This window comes from Xiphophorus couchianus, chromosome 3, assembly GCF_001444195.1.
Source record: "Xiphophorus couchianus chromosome 3, X_couchianus-1.0, whole genome shotgun sequence".
Taxonomy (NCBI): Eukaryota; Metazoa; Chordata; class Actinopteri; order Cyprinodontiformes; family Poeciliidae; genus Xiphophorus; species Xiphophorus couchianus.
The window spans coordinates 12,239,592-12,250,895 of NC_040230.1; the positions used below are offsets into that span (position 1 = coordinate 12,239,592).

At 39.9% G+C, this 11,304-nt stretch overlaps 1 protein-coding gene across 5 annotated transcripts in view; it reads right to left on the reverse strand.

Moving 5' to 3' along the window:
* The window catches only part of ddr1 (discoidin domain receptor tyrosine kinase 1), an 85,414-nt gene extending 74,473 nt beyond the window's left edge, over positions 1–10,941 (reverse strand). For 3 of the 5 annotated variants that reach the window (XM_028012921.1, XM_028012919.1, XM_028012917.1), the window contains exon 1: positions 10,611–10,941. The gene's annotated coding sequence lies outside the window, so the exon portion shown is untranslated. Of the gene's footprint in view, positions 1–8,500; positions 8,682–10,610 lie in introns of those variants that run through there. The other 2 variants (XM_028012920.1, XM_028012918.1) reach the window with 2 other exon arrangements.
* Between the last annotated feature and the right edge of the window lie 363 nt (positions 10,942–11,304).

An 11,304-nucleotide genomic window follows, 5' to 3' on the forward strand; every position in this document is an offset into this window, starting at 1 on the left:
GTTTTAACAATGAGACGGTTTGAAGTGAGGAAAATAAAAAAGGGCAGACCACATACTCGTCATGTTCAGGAAATACAGCACTCTTTATGCATGTTTCAAAATTGTTTCAACAATACTAAGAGCCGGCGCAAGTAATATAACTAAGCAAATTAAACCGAAGAAAAAAGACCTTTTTAAAGCCTTAAATTAAGCAAATACAGTTTCTGGTGAGGAATAAAATTTGATATATTTCCACATAAAATAGGCCATATTGCATCAGGTGCTCAGGCTTGGAACATCATGCCTCGACCTTTTGAAGAAGTTTTGCTCAGTTTAAACCTCAAACACTTAGCCAGGAAGCTGCAGCTTGCTGGATTCTGTCACCTCTAACTTTTCATACAGGTGAAAAGAGCCAAAATAATCTTCATTTTACATGAGTGACAATTTATGATTTGTTCTCTTAATTATCATAGAACAGCAACCTTTTAGCACTTTAAAGAATAAATGTCTATGAAATTGTTTGACTTATTTTGTTCCTGAATTCACATTTTTGTACTTCCATTTGGATCTCAACTGCTTCTAAAAACAGTCCAAACTCAAAAACAAACAAAAAACAAAAAACAACCAGCTAGTTTTGGGCAATTAACATGTTTTTTTGGTGTCTGGAAAACGAGCCATTTTCAATAACCTCCAGAATTTAACGTCACAAAACAGCAGGCACGACCCTTCACCTAGTAACTCCAATGAAGCCCAGCCGTTACCTAGCAACCCCAGCAAATCCCAGCCCATTACCTAGCAACTCAAGTAGAGTTCCAACATGTTTGGTCAGCTGGTTTTACCGCTCCACTGTATGTGCTATACAATGTCTACTGGAAAAGACAAATGCTTTGCTGTTGACCTGCCATCCAGAAACCAATTGCTGAATTTGTGTTGGCTGTGCAGGATGCTCTACTTCTGCTTTGCAAAGATGTACGCTTGTATAATTGTGCATCTGTTTGCAGCCATTCTCATGTGAGTGTGTAAATGTTGAGTTGGGGTGTGGGGGTGGCCAGCAACAGCTGACTTGGATTTAAAGAACCCTTAAAACAGCTCATTATGAAAGACTAAAATGTCATTATCCAAGAATGATTTGTTTTTCACAAAAAAAAATAATCAGAATATTTTGTATAGGCTATAGACCAATCCTAACCGGTTGATGGAAGCATAGTAGGTCACCTTTAAAAATAAATGTCAGGAACAGCAGCAGTTTTATAAACTTGGCCATAAAAAACAGTTTATTGCTGTTGCAAACACACATGATAAAAGAGTGAGATTTAGATATTTCAGCGTCGAACACAACTCATTTTAAATGGCTGAAGTGGATTTAAACGGAGCTCGTTTTTAGAGTGAACTGGGGGAGAGAAAAAAAAAAAACTGTTTCCTTCCATCGTTTATAGAGCGCCATCTTTTTCGAAAAGCAACAGCCACCACCTCCAGCAAGTTGCTGAAATGTGTGAAGGAAGCAGGTTCACGGCTGGTTCCAGCTCACTGGATTCAGCTGGATGCCGTCTCTCATCAGATCATTAACTGAGCATCATAAATTTCAGAGAGGCTGGAAAAAAGGTATGTAAAAACTTTTTGTGGCTCCAGAGCAGGGCAAATAACTTAAAATGATTTTTAGAAAGTCAACGGTTGTTTACAATGACTGGATTTTTAAAAAATAATCATTTTTAAGTGGAAAAATGCGGTTTGAAAACTCTAGTCAAATATTCCTCGTGCATTTCTTTCTCCTTTGGGCTACATAGCAGCTACCAGCCAACATGGCGGAGCCCCCTGCTGAGCCGTCAGCAGCAGGGCTGCATTGTGTGTAAGGACGGTGCTGGGCACCGACACCGGGGGGAAAAAAAAGATAGTAACTGTACATCAAAGCCCAACAGTGATGCAGGAGCGAATCACTTCAGTTATTTTTCATGAAGTCATAAAAAATGTATTACAGATGAGAAATTATATTTTGGGGAGCTGTTACCTGTCAGCTCCTGGATTTTTTGTGCTTTACCGCTGATACCGAAGCTCGCAGAGTCCAAGAACGGCTCTAAGTTATTAATAATTTGCTATAACTGACAGGGTTTGCGTTGTGGCGACACAAGGAGAAGGTCTGTGGTTAGGAATCACAGCTGGAACCTTTTCTGGGAGGATTTTCCATGTCCTCTCTGGGTTTTCTCCAGGTACTCCGGTTTCCTCCCACAGTCAGAAACATGCATGTTAGATTAATTTGCGATATTGGCTCAAGACGTTTGAGTGCGCTTCCATGTCTGGCGCTCTCTTGTGTCTCTCTGAGTGATCATAGCATGGGTTATTTATTCCCTCACAAATCCTCAAATCAGAACAGTAACCAGAGCTCAGGTGGAAATATTCTGTTAAGTATTCAGGCAAAAGCTGGGCGATAAATCAATTTGATTCATTAGTCAAGTTTTTAGTTTTTGAAGATTTGAGTTCTGGAAAATCAGGATTTTAACATTAAAAGAATGAAGTAGTAAGTTTGAGAATTAAAACAAAAATATTAAATGAGGAATGCTAATCATCTTGTGAAGTAATTATCAGTTTTAGAAGGAAAAAGTTAATATTTTAAACGAATCAGCATCAAATTACCATTGAAACCAGATATATTCACACGCTGAATAAAAAACTATTTAAAAAGACAATTATCCCTGACACTGACCTCAAGTTTTCTGGCATTTAGCCAGAAGCTAAGCTAATATAAGAAAGGTTTGGTCAGATTTAACTTCATACAGTGAGAAAAAACTAATTTATTTTATTCAGTGTATGAAAATATCAGTAGCAGGACTGTGAATGATGCTAATGAAACTTTTTTTTGCATTAAAACTACTTTTTTCTCATAATTTTCAGATTGTTTTCTGGTAAAATTGCGAGTTTATTCTGCTTATTTTACAACTATATTATATTGTCCTGATGCTCCGTCATATAACTTGCAGAAATGATGATTATATATGATAAAGGCCACTTCTTGAAAACATTTGTCATTTTTTTTAGTAAAGAAAGCAAGAAAACAAAATGTTCAATACTCGAAATGAAATAAAACAAAATAAAATCAGATTTTAAATTTAAGCCCAGACCCAATTCAGACTCTTTTGGTTTATTTTTGTATTTCAGAGCTCAAGTCTTTGAATTGTCCGGTCTGTTTTTAGTTTGCTGTATTGCATTAAAGCAATGGAGAAAAACAATCTGAATGCAGTTTTCTCCTGGCATCACGTTGGTATTACCTCTACAGTCAAACATGGTGGCGGTCCCGTCATTCTGTGGGGATTTTCCCCATTAAAGGGTCAGAAACTAAAGAAAATCTCCAACAGAAAGAATGTGTATAGAAAATTTCTGGTTGATTTTCTTTGGTCGGCTCAGAATCTCAGCCTGGAGCGAAAGTTTATATTTAAGCAGGATGACCTGGAGAGGGCTGCCAAGGAAGCATTCCCAGTGGTGGCACTGGGAATACTCCAGCCCTTCCACTTTAAAACCAGCTGCCACTTTGAATTCAGGAGACATAAACCTTCACTACTTCTACTTTTCACTGAAATCATTCTTTTTTAATACAGCTGATTTATAGCCTTGGAGCTAAACCCAACAGACACTCTGAAGATAAAAAAGCAGAAATACTCACTCCATCATTCAAACCAGTCAAGTTATAGAGCCTTGAAAAACTGTGCAGACCATTAAACCTTTCTACATTCTGTCATGCCAACACCAGAAATGTATTTTTAGGGCTACAAATCAACACAAACCAGCTCAGGAAATTACGTGGGAAGGTTTAAACAATTTTGTTGCAAACAAAAATCTGAAAAGTACGGATAGCATTTGCATTCACTCCGTGAATCGGTAATTTGTGGAAAACGTTTTGCTTTCAATCAGAGCTGCAAGTGTGTTAGGATGAGTGTCTACATGCTTTCCAAATCTAGACACTGGTGTTTTGGCTCGTTCTCCTTTGCTAAAGAGCAAGATTAATCTAATTGGATGTAGAGCATCTGAAAAAGAAGAAGCTATTTTAAAGTCTTGCCACAGATTCTCAGTCGGATTCAGTTGTGCTGTCTGATTCTGTTACTCCAACACACACATGCTCTCATTAGCCAGCCCAGTGGTTTATGTGGAAGATCACAAACCAGGTTTTCATCTGTGTTTTGCTTTTTCTTTTTCAAATGATAAACCGAACCAAGCTGAGAAAGACGTGCAACTTCTAGAATCAGATTCTAGGATGTGACCCCTGAAGGTCAGATTCTAGGATCTGACCCCTGGAGGTCAGATTCTAGGATTGCCCCTGATTATGAGGCACTTTGGCAAAACCTTAAACTGCAGCTGTGCCAGTTACTAAACAGGGTGTTGCTAGGTAACCACAAGTTACTCAGCAAGTTGTTGCTAGGTAACCAAAGAGTGAATGAGTGAGTTAGTTGAAGCCACCAACTTTCCCAGCTGCCCTTGAGAGGCTTAAGTGAAATGTTTGAAGAGTCTATCATAAGTATTACCTATTGGTATTTATCACATGTTTATCATGATATATATTGTTATTGATTTATCGTCCAGCTCTGGGATATCGTTTTGTGACTTAGTTTTACTTTAAGCTTCTCTCCAACACTCCACCCGACTTCTCTGATCTCCTCCTTGGTTTTCACGATACTGTTTGTTCGCTAATGTTCAGAAACAAACATTTTAGGCCTTCACAGAACAAATGGATTTATACCGGACTCTGTATTTACTAATTGTGTGATTTCTGAAGGAAATTGGCTGCACCAGACTTTATCTGGGGCAAGGGTCTCAAACTCATCTTTATTTTGTGCCATATATAGATTAAGAATGTTCTCAAAGGCCCAGTTGTTCCAAAACGTACTGATAAAACCCATTAATCTGCAAAAATATTAATAACTGTGCTTCTTAAAATTAATATATCGAACATCTTTTCACACTGATGTCTTCTGGTTGTACACGGATTTAATTTGATTGATACAAATAATAGTTAAGCACACAAATGTTCTACTTATGTGCCCCTAAAGACTCTAGAGGGCCATTTTAAAAGCCACGGTGGGCCGGATTTGGCCCCCGGGCCCTGAGTTTGACACTTGTGATCTAAGGGCATCAGAGTAAAGGGGGTAGAATACTATAGAATACTACTATACACATTACATGTTGGATAAATTTGTCATTTTTACTCACTTCCCAAATATGAGTGACCTCATGTTGATCACAAAATTCCAATAAAATATAGAATGTTATGGTTGAGATGTGAAAAATGTTTAAATAAAATAAAAAATAATAAATCAGGAGTATATGTGTATGTGAACATTTTTGGGTTTTAAGAAGAGATGTGGTGAGAAATGAACCAGTGGGTGAGCTGCTGGACTCTACTGAAAATGTCCGTTTCTTTATAAGATGACCTTCAAAAGGCACGACGTTTAATTTTAGGCCAAACACAGAGCTTCTTGATCTAAAACCAGAACGAAGCAAAGCTTTCAAAGGTCTCGATAAGACATGTTGCAAAATCCTTTGAGGAAAATTTTTCCCGTTAGTGCTTACGTCTAAACCCCGGCCAGGCGTCACTGATGGAAAGAGCAAACAGATAAATAATCGGACACGGAGAGGACAGCACAAAGCAGACTGGAGGTATGATGAATGAGCAGAGGAGGACAAATAAAACATCTAGTGCTGATTTAAAGAGGATAGAAGGTGAAGGATGAGAAATCTGGCTCAGAGGTAGATGTAGAGAAAATCATATTTTCCAGAAAATACACACCAGGTGATCAAAGGTATGGGGAAGGAGTGAGAGGATGACGAAGAGTCTGTCGATGTGGATTCATCAAACAGATGTGAAAACTTAATGACAACTGAAGCGCAGGAATATCAAAGATCTGGGCCTCGTCGATTCGACTGAAAAATGTTATGAAGATACCAGCGTTTCGTACGAGTCAATAGATAATTATTGATTTTGTTTTGAATATCAGAAATATTGAAAAAAAACTGGTGGTGTGATTTTTCCTGTCTTATCTAAAGTTTTCACTCCACACTGTTTTTTTTATTTTTAAGCAGTTACTTAAACTGCTGCTGCGCCAGTTACTGAACAAGTTGTTGCTAGGTAACCACAAGTTACTCAGCAGGTTGTTGCTAGGTAACCAAACAGTGAGTGAGTTAGTTGATGCCACCAGCGTAGCTTAGCTATGAGAGGTTAAAGCTTTTCCTCTGACTACATCTCCCAGAATGCTGTGCGGTTCTGGATCCAGATTTAAAACCTTATTGAATATTCGATCAGATCTATTGATATTGATCACAGGTCTGTCACAATATATATTGATTTGTTGCCCAGCTGCACCCACATCTTGCTTAAAGTCCAGCCACTCAATAATTTGTTTGTTTTACTGTGTTTTTGATCACATGCATGCTGCCACATTTTCTCCACACTCAGTTGAAAAGTCTAAACTTGGCGTCATGGTGGTCAGCTGAGTTGTGCCTTCAATTGGTTTTCTTTCCCATTAAAGAGGCGGTTGAAGAGTGTGAGAGAGAATAGTGGTGGTGCTGCTTCCTTAGACTTGAATGAATTCCTCCACCGGCCTTCCTGCTCAGCCTGTCGGGAGCCAATTATGAGCAGAAGCAGACTTTCTGATTAACACACGACCGCCGTGAGAGGAGACAGAAAAAAGCCTGCTCGTATGGATTGAAAACACCCATTATCACCGTGTTCTGTCGTGTGATTTACCAGCCACATTAGACCGTTGGCCATAAAGATCAGGCAACTGTGCAAACATGTGGCTCAATTATCGCATAGGGTCCGCACAATGACTCAACGGACACAAATTCAAAACTGCTGCAGGCTCTCTATTCACCTGCTGAAAGTCTTTTTACACAGAAGTGAGTCATAAAAGGAGGAGCTCCATCAGAACAAAGCCCCAGACAACAAACTGAACTCAGGTCACTGATTAACTAAAACCAACTGCAGCTAAACATCAACCCCATTTCTTCTCTGTTTGAATGAATAGCTGTGCTTTCAAAAGCAACAATAACTAAAGTATGAATGGGCCAGAGACCCACACTGAGGCAAACCAGGGATTGTAAAACGCTACGGATTCAATGCTAGACAGGAAAAACACCAGAGTGACTGGATTTACTTCTTCTTTTTTTTTGACTGGAGTAACTAGAGTTTGGGTCGGAGCGCTACTTGGTTCACGCATGGCTGGGGTCGTTCACAGACTGCCACTAGGGCCAGCTACAGCGCAAAGAGGAAAAAGTGAAAAGAGATTCAGTTTTTGTTTATTTGCTTTTTTTATGCATTTCTAAAAAGGCTTAAATGGTTAAATGGAAAATCTGTAGAATGTTCCATTTTCATCCGATTAATCATCAGAATAACCGATTAATCGATTGCTAAGATAATAGTTGGTAGCAGCCCTTGTAGATATACATGTTCAAACTGTGCCTATATTAAATCCCACATCACTGCCATGTGCTGCTCAAGGTCCCCCTTTAGCACCTGTCCCCAGAATATCTATGCACGCCCCTGCATGTCAGGTCTGAAGGTCCTTTCCAGTATGTAAAACATATTTAATAGGTTTTTTTTGGCTGCTGTATCTCTGCTTTATTGACGAAGAAGAAATAAACGCACACTCACCCCAGAGTCTGGGTCACAAGTTCATGCTGCTTTTATTTTGTGGGTCAGAAGCTGAACGTTTTGAAAAACACTAGAATATCTGAAAAACACTCCTTCTCAGCTTGTTGCACCGTACTGCCCGTCAGCTGGCTGAAGGAAGGCTAAAATGACTTCTCCTTGCATAAATAAATAAATTCAGATGTTTGGAAATATGTCTGATCTACTCAAAAGGAGATCCGAACACTTGCATTCGGATCATTTTAGATCTGCAGCTGGTGAGAAACAAGGAGTTTCTCTACTGAGCAGCCGACTGCAGGATCCACTCAGGCAAAAGACAAACTAATTAACCTGCTTAGTATCAGCAGCAACTTGACAAAAAGGTCTAATAATATTATTGTAACGAGCACATTTACTCAAACTGTCACTAAGTTTAGTGTGTTACAGCTGCTAGATGTTTATTTCATATCTTTCCATACGTTTACGCATCACTAAGACAGTAAACAAGTAATTTTATGGTGAAACTGTTACGCATGACTGAAACCAGAACAACAAAGATATAACACTAAAACATAAATCTAACAGATAAGACATTAAAGTGATAAATGTCTTATATCACCTTAATAATAGCATTAGAAATAATTGTTTTTCTTTTCTGAACAAAAGCTTTTCATGCCTGATTGCAACTTTACCTTAATTCTAGCTTGACATTAAGAGATAATTTTCTTAAGGCTTCTTTTGCTGAGTCTTCACTTCTCTGATAAATCAGCACAGAAGCAAACAGCCACTCCCAAAATACAGGCCATCCTTCACCACAAATCACACAAACCAATTAACGTCATTTTGTCCTAAAACTGCAAAGACGGAGACAAATCAATAAAAAAAAAGCTGTCCTTCAGGTCTTATACTCACACAGCTGGTGTGTCCAACTATTTGAACTATTCCTCGTCCCTTCGGGCTGCACAGCTGATAAAAAAAGCAGCTTCACGGGGCCAATTGCTCTCATGGGATACTGTGGAGGAATTAGCAGCCAGATGTCCATTAGACTGAGATCCAGCAGACATGTGCTGGCTGGGAGGATCTGTGCATCACACCTCCAGTTCCTCCTCTCTTTATGCCTCCGCTGTTGCTCCAGAGGCAAAGAAGGAGGGACGAGGAGCAGGAAAAAAAGAAAAAAAGCATTTTACAGCCTCTGCTTGTGAAAAGCAAAGACACCCCACCTCCTCCCTCCTCTTCTTCCAAACAATTTAACAATGGTGCACCTCCTCTGAATTGCCTGCTCAGTGACCTGCAGCCAAAACATCGAGATGTTGGAGAGTGTGTGCGCTGGGAGAGGTGACCACCCGCTGAACGGATTGTTTAAACGCCTCCATCAGGCTACCTTCACTTTGCGGAGGAGAATGCAACGCCTCCTGCGTTTTAACCTTGCCCCTCAAGTCAAAACACACAGTTTTTGAGCAAAACCTTGTCATTTATTTATACAGTTCTGCTCTCAGAATAAGAGAGAACAATCATTTCACTGTTGCTGCCCTTTCCTAATGACTCAAACCACAGAAAATATCCTGTTGGAGCCGTTTCTTCAGAATCTGAAATATTTTCTGTATCAACACTGCACCGGGTGGCTTCGGGCTTGGCTCTGTTGACCAAGACCTAAAGTTTTATCACAATATTTTGCAGAACTATTGTACCAATAAAAAGGGATAATGCATCTTTTTTTCGTCAACTCTGTGACTGAGTCATGGCAATTATAGCCCCACAAACACAAACAATGCTGCTAGAAACATCCATTAATGTGTAAAAAAGTGTGATTAGCATCACCAGTTTACACACTGTAACTGTATTTTCACATTTATTGGTTGTTTTTTATGCTTTCCTTCAACACACAGTGGAGAAAATAGTAAAACTATGAATCCTGATAAGAGGGACAGTTTAGCGGGTTTGTAAACATCATTAATGGGAATTTATTGTGACAAGAATAAATCAAAATTCTTATAATGATAAGAAATTCATCATGATAAACAATATGATACGAGTCAGCCTTTCCTCCACAGCTGGAGGAGAGAGAAATCAAAGCTGGTGGTCTTAGAACAGGTCACCTGCGCTGCTGCGAAGGCACAGGGTTAGGTGTGTGTGTGTGTGTGTGTGTGTGTGTGTGTGTGGGTGTGTGTGTGTGAGAGAGAGAGAGATAAATTAATGAATGCATGACAGTTATCAATCAATTCTGAGTCTTCCAGAAAATGATGACATACAGAAGATCAATTTAAAAGTGAGGGAGTTAAAGTCAAGAAGTCTAGACTTTGCAATTTATCAGAATGGGACTGCATGAAGTAATCTAATGAGCAAAAGAATAAAATAAATCATTGCATTTATTAGCCAATTCACTCCACAAATGTACATTTTATGGTCGACTGGCAGGAAGAAATTATGCTAGAAAACTAATCCGAATCTCTCCATCCCGTACCAGGGAACATGGAGGTGGCAGCATCATGCTGTGGGGATGCTTTTCTTTGAGCTTGCACAGTTAAGACAGGTTTTGTTATATTTGGCTAAATCTAATGAAGAAACTAGTTAGTGGCCGTAACGTAATTGAAGTCCGCCAAGTTTCCTTCAATGGGATTTACTTAGAATAAATTATTATCATGTGTTAAATGATTAAGGTGAAGTCTTGACTTAAAATATAAACATGCCCCAGATCCTGACTGGTCAACAAGTCAACACCATGATGCGCCCAGTCGGAATATTTCTGTTACGCAGTCGCTGGATGCCCAAATGCGTTGCCCCGCACAAACGCGCATAAAACTGGGCGCATTGCTGGGAGCTGATCCGCGCGTCTACGAGCCAGTGGCCGATGTCCAGATCACACCGAGACTCACAGACGCCAAGCCAAGACAGACACATAGACAAATACACGGGCAGCAGGCTGGAAATATCCACTGCAATATTATTATAGCCGCTTATTAAGGCGTAAACGCAAAGCGAGGAGAAAAGCGCATGGCATTACGCGAGTTTTATCTGTACTTACCTTAGAAAAACAGGGAGAAGAGTGTCGTAACACCGGTCCAAACTTTGGGGATAAGCTGTATTTATACAGCAATGCCTTTAACTACACGAGTCCACCAGAATAATTCAGAATAATCCAAGAGTGAGTCCGGAGTCTGTAGTTCAGCCAAAACTCAGAAAACAGTCAAATATTCTTGTTGTAAGCGTCGACTTCCACTTGTCACTTCAAAGACACAGATATTTAAGACTTGTCAACAAAGAAGGACGGCCATATATGACCTACACCATGGAGGAGCGCACCGTGGAACGTCTCCGGTCCGTGGTCGCTCTCTGAATGCGAGCCCCAGCCACACCGCCTGCTCTCCGGGCTCCGCAGCCCGGCCAGCAGGCGCCGCCAAGTGCTCATTTACATAACTGCACCGGCTGTGTCCAATCACAGCTGCAAGCAAGGTGTCTGATTAAATATTCCAGCATGCAGCTTAGCCAATCAGAGCCGCCCGGGGGAGGGAGTTACTTACTGGAAAAGAGCAGAAAAGCTCACAGGACAGGCAACTATAATGAGTAATTTAGAGTAACCAATTAACTTTACATGCATATTATTCTGGAGTGTGGGATGAAGAGAGGTCGCCTCTTCCAGAACAAACAGACAGGATGTTGGGATCAGCATGAAAAATAATATTAATAATAAGAAACATTAAACCTACAGGACTCACAAC